General features: G+C 36.7%; 1 protein-coding gene across 6 annotated transcripts in view; it reads left to right on the top strand.

Annotated features, from left to right (window-relative positions):
* robo2 (roundabout, axon guidance receptor, homolog 2 (Drosophila)) overlaps window positions 1–12,196 on the top strand; it is a 516,011-nt gene that overhangs the window by 104,470 nt on the left and 399,345 nt on the right. The window lies entirely within an intron of this gene.

Raw genomic sequence — 12,196 nt, 5'->3', positions numbered from 1 at the left:
TGAAGTATATCACATTTGGCATAACGCCAAATAACATGGCCTAGACCGCATGGAGTGACGTCATATCATCGTGGACATTACACACAACATAACTTACCAAAACATGGCAGTTCTCTAAATCAACACAAAATATACATCCACAAATGGTAGTAAACAACAATATATTTACAAAACATTTTATTTACCCATGGATGACTCAAATTGTCGACAATCTCTCAAGAATGCGCGTCTCTCTTGCACTGCCCACTGCACATCTCACCAACAAAATATACTACGGATGCCGTGAGGCAAGAGCGCAAACACGTTGTCATGGACAACACACAAAGCGCCACCCGCTGATGACTCCAAAGAAATACAGGTAGTCTCTGTTTTTATATTTAAACATGGAAAATAATAATTAAATAAAAGACTTTAACGTAAGGGAAAAAAACTAACTTTAAAGGCATTTACCACCCGGTTACATCAAGATAACATGAGGGAGGGGTCAACAATGACGAGAGCACATGGCTCAACATAACAAACACCCATGTGCAACACAAGACCGGACAGACATGTGACACTATTGAAGTCCCCATGAATTCAAAATTGACCATACTTACTTTGTTTGCCTAAATTGATCGTTTTTTGGTGAACAATTCATCCATGCAAGTCAATCCACACAAAACATTTTTTTGGCTTCGTAATCTTTAATCAAAATCTGAAATTTCCCCTCCCCTCTGCATTGGAGGACCTTCCCTGATGACGTAGGTTTGACGGTTTGGGTGTCTGCTTAACATCCGTAACGACGCCCCTCCAACTGACAGTACACAGGCTGCCTGTGTGTTTGAATGAAACACCTACTTTTCTAGATCCAATCAGGTGCTAGTTGGAAAAAAAGCCACGCACACTATTTTGCCTCATTTAGTATTCCGTTTCTCTCGGAAATACGTCACAACACTGGAGAAAAGTCGTTTGCAACTTCCGGTTCACGGGGACTTTAACGAATATGATGAGACACACACGAACAAGTGATTAAATAGTTTGAAATAATTTATTGCAATATCTTTTTAACGCATTCACTGAATTTTGATATAGATTACATCTAGGATATACGTTTGTTTTAGTACAACGACAATGTAAAAGCCAATTATTAACTTTTGTAAATAACATGCTGTAATTATATTTACTAAAATTTTTCTCACATATACATTTTTATTTTTTTATTTTATAATATTATAAGGCAGCAATGTATAGGCCTACTGCTTATTGTTTTTTTTTTACTTTACAATAAAAGTACATGAATAAGCATGTACTAATACCTGAATTAATAATTACTTTACTATGAACTAATGATGAGTTAGACATGTACTAATGAGGAACTAACCTTAACTACGACATGAGTCATATGAATTCCTGCATGAATATACCATCTTAACTACACGTTAGTACATGCTTGTTAATTAATGCATTAATTAACATTTCGGGGTAAACTAAATCAAACTTGCTCTAGAAAATGGACACATTTTGTGGCCCAAAAGAAGAGCAAGAACCCTAACTGACTAACATTCAACTGCATTATGATATAAAGACAGTAAACCAATCCATAGAATAACCACATAAATAACCATCATCTGTGCTAACACTGATTTTAATTTTGAAAATTGCATTTGATAATGAGTATGTTAGTGTAGGTATTTCACTCTTGATGGCAGCAGTGGAATCACTTAAAACAGAATGAGATTATTGTTTTTAATGATGAATACATCACTGTGTGTTCAATGACTAGGTTAAATGTAAACATTGCAAGACATCTAGTGTCATTCATGGATGTTTGTGACAGTTGCTGGTGTCAAATTTATGAACAATTTTACATTGTGCCCTTTTAGTACATCTTTCTTCTGATCTAGAACATGTTTCATTTAGTTTACCCTGAAATGTTAATTAATGCATTAATTAACAAGCATATACTAACGTGTAGTTAAGATGGCATATTCATGCAGGAATTCATATGACTCATGTCGCAGTTAAGGTTAGTTCCTCATTAGTACATGTCTTAACTCATCATTCATAGTAAAGTAATTATTAATTCAGGCATTAGTACATGATTATTCATGTACTATTATTGTAAAGTGTTACCTAGGTATCCTAGGTAATGCCTAAAAATTGGACCTAAAGCTTTTGTTGCACTTTAATGCCTAAATATGAGCTAATGTTTCATTATTTTCACCACTTTCAACACACTAAACCACAAGTCTTAACTTTCAAATGTAAAAAACGTATTTCTTTCAGCTGTACAATAGATGGCGATAGAGAATCCAAAGTTCTGTAGAACAGCTTTATATTTGAGAAACAACGGCTGCATCCAAAATACGTACACTCTTATAGGTACTTATTTTAAATAAGTAATTAGTTCACGAGCGCTAAAGCAATATGTTCTAGTATAAATGTGTGGAGTATAGGGATTTCCCGAGTCTTCATCACACGCTTTTGAGCTTCAGTTTTTATCATATTTGATGTGCACGTTAATAACAAAAACTGTAAAGTCATTTATTTACTGATTATTTTTGTCCGTCATCAGACTGTGACATCATTGCCATAATGTGTTGCTGTGGGTTGTTGTCATATTCTGGTTGTAATGAGCATATGAAGAAGGAATCTCAAAAGAATAAACAGTCTTTAATAATACTGTATATCCAAGGGAGAACAACGAAAAAACACAACCATGTTAACCAAACAAACAATAAACAAACACAAACTAAGGGTTTAAATACACAGAGCAAACAAAAGAGCTAATGAGTTAATTAACATGCAACAGGTGAATGGGATCAATCAAACACTGGAAAACCAGGTCAAACAGACAAACAGAACAGAACATCTTGCATCGGACTTGACTGATAGATTGGCATTCGGACACCACAAGCTTCATGCATTCTAACCGGCTTAAATCCACTTTTTTTTGTGCAATTATTCTGCTTTTAGTACATACAAATACAAGTGTATGTCAGTATTCACACATTCATAATTGTTACCACACAGTCTGTAAACAGTTTCAAGTGTCTACCACTGTAAAAGATGTAAACATTTACTAAAGTCTTTATACAGCTTGTATTGCCTATAAATATAACCAAGCACTAGAAAAATACTCAGTATCAGCAGACACTCAATATTCAATGACTCGGATCAGATCGGGGCCACAAAAAACTTGGTCAGGACATAGCTAGTGTAGTATGAATGTAATGTAGATGTACTACATCTGCCATGTTGTCATGGGTTAATGTGACTACCAGCGTCACTTGCGTCATTTCACTGCCATTAACAAATCCTCTCCCGTGGGCTCAAGGGATAGTAAAGTGTCCACTTCAGAATTTTAGCGGAAGTAGTATAACGTGGGTACTTTTTATTCACGGTTTTATGACTTTGAATTACTGTCAGTTCAGACGCTTCTTTTGTCACATAATGTTTCTTCACCTATTATATAGTTGGGATTTATGCAATTTCGGATGCGACCTAGAGTTATTTAGAGCAAGAGCTATTTACGCAAAAGGTTTACTGAGGTCCTTGATGTTCTAAAGTCTCTTAATCAGTTGACATAAGAAGTCATCATGAGGACTTCTCACTGTTTTGTGTTTATCCATTTGAATAAATCAAGAAGGGGCTAAATGGGAAAACAACATGTTCACTTCAATTCATCGCTTCATTTTTAATTTAATGTGGCATCAAGCTCGCTTACAGTGTCTAAAAATTCAAGTTTTATTATCCTGGAACCATGTGGATCGTCTCGCAGCAACCAGCGGCTGCGAGACTTCATTACCAATATGCTCCACAAATATTCTTTACATGCTCGTTTAGAAACGAGCGAGGTCTGTCATTTAGCAGACCGCCGTGTGTTGTAATGGAGTTTTCACTACGGTTGCAGAAGGAGAGAGAGAAGGGTAGACACTGGGAAAGAGAAAGAAAACGCATGAGAGGTGCAAACGGGGAGTGTTGAGGAGGGACCGCAGGAAGTCATTAGACAGGTCTGTTAATTGAGTCAGTGAGATGGAGCGTGGAGTGTGTTTGTCTGAGGACCAGACGACCTTCAGCACAGACACGGGCATTAATTAGCGCTCTGTGCACAGGTGAACTCCTTCAAGCCAAATGAGGAGGAGCTGCCCATTCTTTCAGGTCTAATGTGGTTTCCAGTGATTATCAAGTCTTCAACACCCTTACTTCTTAATGTCTTTCGTTTATGGATAGAGTTATGACTGAATTCAAACACGGAGGGCCCTAGACTGTGGAATCATGTTTCCACCACAGAATAAAAAAAATTAAAAAGGGTAATTTCTACTTTTTATCTCACAATTCTGACTTTTTTTTCTCACAATTGCAAGTTTATATCAGAATTCCGTGATATAAAGTCGCAATTGCGAGTTAAAAGTCAGAATTGCATGATATAAAGTCAAAACATGTGTTATAGTCTTTTTTGACTTTTTTTCTCAGAATTGCATGTTTATATCATGCATGTTGCAATTCTGACTTTATAACTCGTAATTGGGAGATATAAAGTCAGAATTGCATGATATACTGGAAAGTCACAATTGCTTGTTATGAAGTCAGATTTGTAATATATAAACATGCAATTCTGAGAAAAAAAGTCACTAACTCGCATTTGCGAGATTATATCTCACAATTAAAAAAAATTTTAGAATTACGAGATATAAACTCACAATTGCGAGAGAAAAAGTCAGAATTGCGAGTTTATTTTCGCAATTGTGAGTTTATATCTCGCAATTCTGACTTTATAACACGAAATTATGAGTTTATATCTTTCAATACTGACTTTATAAAACGCAATTGTGACTTTAAATAAAGCAATTGTGACTTTATGATTGTGAGATGTAAACTCGCAATTGTGACATAAAAAGCCAAAATTATCAAAATTATCAAAATGTTTTATTCTGTGGCAAGCTTCCATAGTAAACTCTCTCTTATCTTGTACTTTACCTGACTTTCTCTCTGTATCTCATTAACAGCATCGATTCATACCTCCTGGGTCTCGGTGGGTTCAGCTGTGATAACGGAAGATGTGTCTGTCCGCTGCCGCATTCCGGATTTTCCCAGATGTAAACGAGGATTTTCAGTTATACAGATTTTCACTCGCACACAGTCATAGTGCCAAAAAATATGTTGAAAGCTTAGATCTGTGTTTGCATTTTTTATCATCACCTGTCTGATTCCCTTTGAGCGCCGCTGACAAATCCATGGCTCTCTATTCAGCCTCGACTGACTGTTTCATTTATTTATTTATTATTTCAGGAAACGCTTCAAAAGCAACGTTATGGACAGATTTAACTAGAAAAAAAGCCACAAAGCCACTGATCTGACAGCAATAAAAAAAAAATTAAAAGCAGCATTATTGAACAAAATAGGAGTAAAAAAAATAGGAGTTGAAGACTGGAAAATGAAAAGACCCAAAGTAGAAGAGAATTAGAAATGACGAAGAGAAATTCTTTTTTAAGAATATGAAGTAGGTGACACGATATTTACAAGATTTATATTCAGGTATAAGTGCCAATTTACAGTTAAATCTTTTATAGTTTTACTCAGACTCCTTCTATGGTCATATATGCATGGGAAAAAAAACTGATTTTGGTCAAAACAAGGTACTGACCTTTAAAAACAAACGAGGCGGCTGCAGGGTTCAGTCGACACTTGACCCTTCACAAAAAGAGGTCAAAGGGCCTAAGGTTACACAAATGGCAGAGGTTTGATTTGCTGAATGTGTACCGTTTGGATGAGCTGCAATTTAACAGAGAAGAAAAACACGCCCAAATGTCATTTGTGTGAACACGGCGTGTGGCATGGCGATATTTTCCACAGGGAGCTTTGCAGATAAAGTTCAATATGCAGGGGAGGCTGTTCCGGTCCAGTGTGTTACATTTAAGTTGTTTCTGATTGCTGTCAGATTGTGTGGTTCAGGCATGCCATTTCATGAACACGTAGCAAGATCCAGATGGAATCTGTCATATACATGCATCATATATTCAGTCCATGAGAAATGGATTAATTTATTTAATTTATTAATTATTAATTTATTATGTGTTTATATACATAGTAATGTCCTTATTTTTATTTCGGACATTAAGTAGTTAACAGTTAAAGTCACAGATGACCTAATTGTCCTCAGAGACTACGATCACATCACAATCAAAGTACTGAAATCTGAGAATCTTTTTTCTCTCTCTGTATCCTGGTGTGTCTCTCACTCATCTGTCTTTTTAAGATCCCCATGAAATGTGTTTTCCTATTCACATTCATATTGAAGGTGGGACTGGACATATAAAAAAGTGCATTTTTATTAGACAAAATAACTGTGAGTGCAAGGTAAATTGAATTTTCTTTGAATAGAAAGTTTGTAAATTTACGTTAAACAAATCTAGACCTCAGAGCTAATAGACATGAACTGACAGCCTACAAAACCAGCACTTTTATGATGATAGATGCACTTTTATGGACTTTAAAACATAAACAGCAATTCACTTCCATTATAAAGCTTGGAACTCTGATTGTATTCGTCTGAAAAAAGAAAGTCATATACACCTAGGATGACTTGAGGGTGAGTAAATCATGGGCTAATTTTCACATTTGGTTGAACTATCCCTTTAAGGTTCGGGGCTTGTTCATTTTGCTATCCTTATCTTCAGAAGATTCAAACTTTGCCACGGGTTTCCTTTTCTCTTGATTCCAGGCCACACCAGCTTCATCTTGGCCCTCACTCAGGATCTGAGCTCTTAAATCAATAGCATAACTCAGAGAGAGGGAAGAGACACAGGGGCCAGAGAGGCTGAAATATGTACCTTATAACTCAAAGCATATTTGCTGCCATTACCTGAAGGTGTGACCAAGGTGTTAATAACTCTTCACCGTGGGTGGTGCGTTCCTGACAGGAGGGAGTGTTTGAAGGGTGTGAAGGTGGAGGAGATGGGCAGCACACACACATACACGGGCATTAATGACGGCACATACACAATCGCCCATATGCACATGCTTCAAATGTGGCGAAGACAATGGTTGAATATTACTGCACAGCTTTCTTCCTAATTTTCCATGCTCATCTCTTCATTCCCCGCGGGTATTCTCTGCGGTATTCTTATGCAGTGTGGAGGGTATTGGTCTGCCCTTGGCAAAAAAAAAAAGGGGCTGGTTGTTGCAGGCCAAGTGTAGACATAAATCGCACCAATGGCAGTTTTACTGCCAGTTGTAAATAGACGTTCCTGCCATTTTTTACGACAGCTATCACTAACTCATTCTGATTCTTATTGCCTCTCGAACGCCGCCAATGGCCCGCCTGCCACTCCCAGCGCCCGGCTCTTCTGTGCTGCCCAAAACTTCTGACAGCACCGGGATTTATCACTGTGGTGTAACTGCGCCTTTAACAAGTACTGCAGCATTTAATTGAATCACTTGTTTTTTTGTTCATAATCACACATATGGATCCAAGTAGAGCAGGAAGGGGGTGATGCGCTAAATCCAAGTGGCTTTGGGAATCCGTTTAAAAGGAAGATGTTTGGAAGATGATCAAGGAACGTGAGGTTTGATGTGGTTGGCGGATTATGTGGCAGATGGAAAATAAATGAAAATCACATTTCTTGCCAGTGCTGTGCCCTCAAATTTCACAGCACTGACTATTTTAACTATTTTAAAATATTGTTGCAAGTCATTGATCCCAAAGTGAGTGGGAAATCATTCACAGCAAATATGTCATTTGGAGTGACTCTGAAACATATTTGGACATTTTAGATAATCACGCCACACTGTTTGAGAACCATTAAGTGTTCAAATACCCTTTATCTTCATATATACTGTATATATTTCATTTTAACAATATATTTTGTCATTTGAAACCTTACCAACTTTGCTTTAAAAATGTGTTTGTTCCTTTATATAATTTGTTATATAATGAAACTTAAGGAATGACTTCAGTGTCCATATACGTTTTTCAGGTCCATGGAAAAGACAAACTCCTTTCTACTTAAAAAAAAAAATCCAAACAGAATGAATTTTGATGACCAAACATGCTCTTATTGCATAGTATTGTTTTTTTGCGTGTGTTTCAGGGGATATATGAGGTGTACAATGTACACAATGTGATGGTGTTTCGATTCATCTTGCATCTATGACAGGGATCTAGATATAGTCCGTATTTTACTATGGATTTGATGTCTTATTTATGTAGACTGGCTCGTGAAGCCATGCAGAGCTATAGCTTTTTCAGTAAAATTATCTTCCAGGTATTCAGCCTTTGTGTGTGTGTGTGTTTGTGTGTGTGTGTGTGTGTGTGTGTCCGCAAGACAACATGCAGAGGATATTGTTTTTGTGATGATACCAGGTTGCACAGCAAGCTCTGTTGACAAAGATTTGTTTGTTTATGGCATTAGTGTGTCAGGTGGTGCGTAATGTCTCTGCTTGCTGTGTCTCGCTCACACTGTTGCCCGTGTTACCCTGTCGGACAGTGAAGGGATGGATTATAATTAGGGCTGTCAATTTAATGCATTAAATTAACATGATTTACATATATTTTTTTAAATTATGCAATTAATCAATCCTCTTTAATCTGTAAAAAAAAATGTGCCCAGCATTAAAATATCCTTAAAATCTTCACCTTCATGTTTTGAATTGAAATCAGTCATTAAACCAGGTTTCTCTTTAATGATTTGAAAATAAAACACAATATATTGACTTCTAAAACTGCATATTGTAATACTTTTCAATGATTTGGACTGTCACATTAATGTAACATTTAGAATCTTCATTTATCTCCTCAACAGATTTAATTTGGTTGATGAATTGGCAGGTGATATATTATTTTGATCTTTTTTTTTTCATTGATTGACAGCCTTAATTGTAATTCTCCAGTTAGATCAGTCACTTTTAAAACGTATATTTGAGATGAATTTTTATTCCATAAAATGTAATCATATAATTGCCCTCTACCTCATAAAAGCCATGTGGACCAAAGCTCTTATTATGACAGTATATAAAAGCCATTGTGTATATTGATTCACAAAACCCATTAAGACTGAACGAATCATTGAGGCATGAGCATTGTTCCCATCAGGGGACGAGTCATAGTTTGAATTTCAGTTTGTCCATATGCGCCTTTTCAATAAGCCCTTGGCTGCTTTGGAAACCCAAGCACTTTGTTTTTCAATGCTCAGCTTGCCAGTTTTTGACGTATGCGGATAGTTCATTTGTACAGTAGATTTAAAATTCATAAGCCGGGGCACTCAAGGCTAATAATAGCCGTTGTCACAGCAGTTATTTCCTGTGTTGGAAGTTGCATCGCTCTGATTGCAGCGAATTCTAATTGGAATGTTAATCGTGAGCCAGATGGTAGCAATGCTATACAATTATTAGTATTAGTATTATTTCAGTGCTGCATAACAGTCGTGCACACAAAGACAAACACACAAATTGGGTCCGGTACAGATTTGCAAACCACGCTGTTATAGTCATGCGAGAAGTGGGCGCAAGGGGTGGTTGTTTGGATTATTGAGACAAGAAAATAGATTATCCAGTATCTTGTAGAGCTGTTGCCCAAGCTGAGAAACTAGTTACACAGGAGCCAGATTGCCATCAGGGGGGGATGTATTGTGATTTTTCGTGCAACTTCCTGTGCCTGAAACGCATTTCATGGTGAGCCATCAAGATCTGGGCATCGCTGCTAGACTCTCGTTTTCCCTTTGGTCTGTTTTCTGTCTTTCATGTTTCAGTATTTTGCTATAACGAACGCCACTTTTACACACTTTTTTACACATTTTACATTTTGGTTGGGGGGGTGGTGTTCTTGTCTGGGTGTGATAACCCGTCAGGTTCATCCCTTCATGGCTCCAATGGCACCTCTCTCTGTGTTTCCCTTGACGTTCTAACACTTCCCCTTAGTCTGTCTATCATCCTCCAATTGGCTCATCTCCTTCTCTTTTGTTCTCGAATGCAGAAATAAAGAGGTAAAATGTATTTGTTTAACACACCCATCTACTAACATTTTAGGCAAATAGGCTCCCGGGGGAGGCTTTACATTGATGAGGCGAGCGCTAACTGGTGTGCTACCTTTCAAGATTTACGCCGTTCTTTGATTTAATGCTACACCAGAGCTTATGCCCATTATATCAGCATCGTAGGAGCTCTTAAATGTTGTACCGCCAAAGAAATGCAATCGTTTTTATTGATGACATTTCTGTTTTCCCATCCTAAGATACTAATTCTCCATCTTGGGCTTTGGTAAGGCAATAATTAGCAGCTTATGCAAATCAGCCTTCATTTATCAGACAATCGCAGTTCTTTAAATTACAGAGCGTGCTGAGAAAGATTGTTTCTTCGTTGGCTGTGGCATTGACTTTGTCCTTATATCACAAGGCCTTGGGTTTTTATAGCATTAGCCTTGTCTCCAAACATTATGCTTTTTAATTGACAAAAACAACAAAATCATTCATAGGCTCAGGAAGTCCTATGGTGAGAAAATAAAGTATGATGATGTGAACATGTAATCTTTCAAATGTTGCTATGGTTCACCATGCTTTACAGGTGCTAAGAAACTCTATTAAAGAGTCTGAACAGTTGTTCAGTGGCCTTCAGGTTTGCAGTAGTAACACAAAAACACATTCCAAACCTTATACCAGAGTTTTGAATTTATTTATTGATGACTGGTTCACAGTGGAGCATATGAAATGAAAGCGCTTTGTTTCAGGCTCAGGTGTTGCTGTGGAGGCTGCTGAATTCATGCCTAGTTTTACCGTTGCCACAAAAGTTTGCCTACTGCCGCAGTTTGTCTTGATTAAGGTGGTTTTCGTTTCTCTTTGCAGGATCAGATTTATCTGTATTCATTTCGGGTTGTACAGCATGTTTGAATTAGGAACAGATGCTCTTTCTCAGGCAGCTAGGTTGTAATTAGGCCACTATGTTTCTTTTGATTTTTCAAGAGGTGACGATCCAAAAGGAAACGAATGCTTTTGTGTGAATTGAGGTGTGATTGTGTTTGTGTGTTCGAACTTTTGGAGACGGTCGACCATTTGAAGGTTCATCTACTGTTTAAGATTCTGTGTAATTTCAGTGTATCAATTAGCCATGTCCAATTAAAAATAATGGATAAATGAGGACATGGACATTCATGGTGTGTATTAGAGATAAGAATTAGACATGTAATGGTTCCGGTTACGAATCCTCTTAATGATTATTGTTCCTTAATGATTCAGTTAATGCATTTTTTAGTATACTTTTGAGGAATACCTCGATGGTTGAGGAACCATCTAAATATACTATTGTATTCCAAAGATAAGCACTATAATCAATACTATCAATAATAAATTATATTTTTATTTTTACATCAAAAAGACATCCTAATTTAGAATAAGCTATTTTATTTCCTGTTTTTCACCCTCTCTTTCGAACACTCCATTTTGATAGACGTGCTACTTTCAACACTTGGTCGTCTACTGCTATGATTGGGTAACAGTTTTGCATATTAAAATAATTGTTCCCGCCATTGTGTGGAATTGTTTTGAAAACTTCCGATGTTCGAATTTACATATAAGTATTACTTAAACTTTATTAGCCACAACCAAGACTTATAAAGCATAAGTACTTGGAGTTGACGCACTTTACTTTGACAAATTATAACTTATGGTGTTTTGTGTAAACAGAATTATGAATGAATGTACCATCATTTGTCACACTGTCGTTTTCATGGTCTTTTCATCATTATTTTTTTTGATAAAATGAAAGACGTATTCATTATCATTTGCAGTGTCGTGTTTTAAATAATATGAAATGTGTTGTAATGTCTTTCTAATGACAAAACGGAAGATTTCACTCACTGAAGCTTTTATTCAGGATTACAGCAAAGGCCTTCAATCAAAACAAAAACAAAAGCTGCGTTCTTTACGTGCTTTCTTCCATGTCCGGGACCCCCACATTAACTTCATAAATGCCGAAGCAAGGAAAGAACAGCAAATCACAAATATAAATATGTAGTACATCAAACGATCTTTAAAGGGATATTTCACCAAAAAATTTAAATTCTCTCAGTAATTACTCACCCTCATGTTGTTCCAACCCCATTGGACCTCGAAAAAAAATCTTCGGAACACGAATTAAGATATTTTGATATATATTGGACTATTTTAACAATGTCTTTAATAACTTTTCGGGGCTGGCAAGTGTCAATCCCTTAGAAGCCTAT

Source organism: Siphateles boraxobius, unplaced genomic scaffold (assembly GCF_051911475.1).
Source record: "Siphateles boraxobius isolate OS27281-9 unplaced genomic scaffold, OSU_SipBor_1 6, whole genome shotgun sequence".
Lineage (NCBI taxonomy): Eukaryota > Metazoa > Chordata > Actinopteri > Cypriniformes > Leuciscidae > Siphateles > Siphateles boraxobius.
This window is presented reverse-complemented; position numbering and strand designations above follow the sequence as displayed.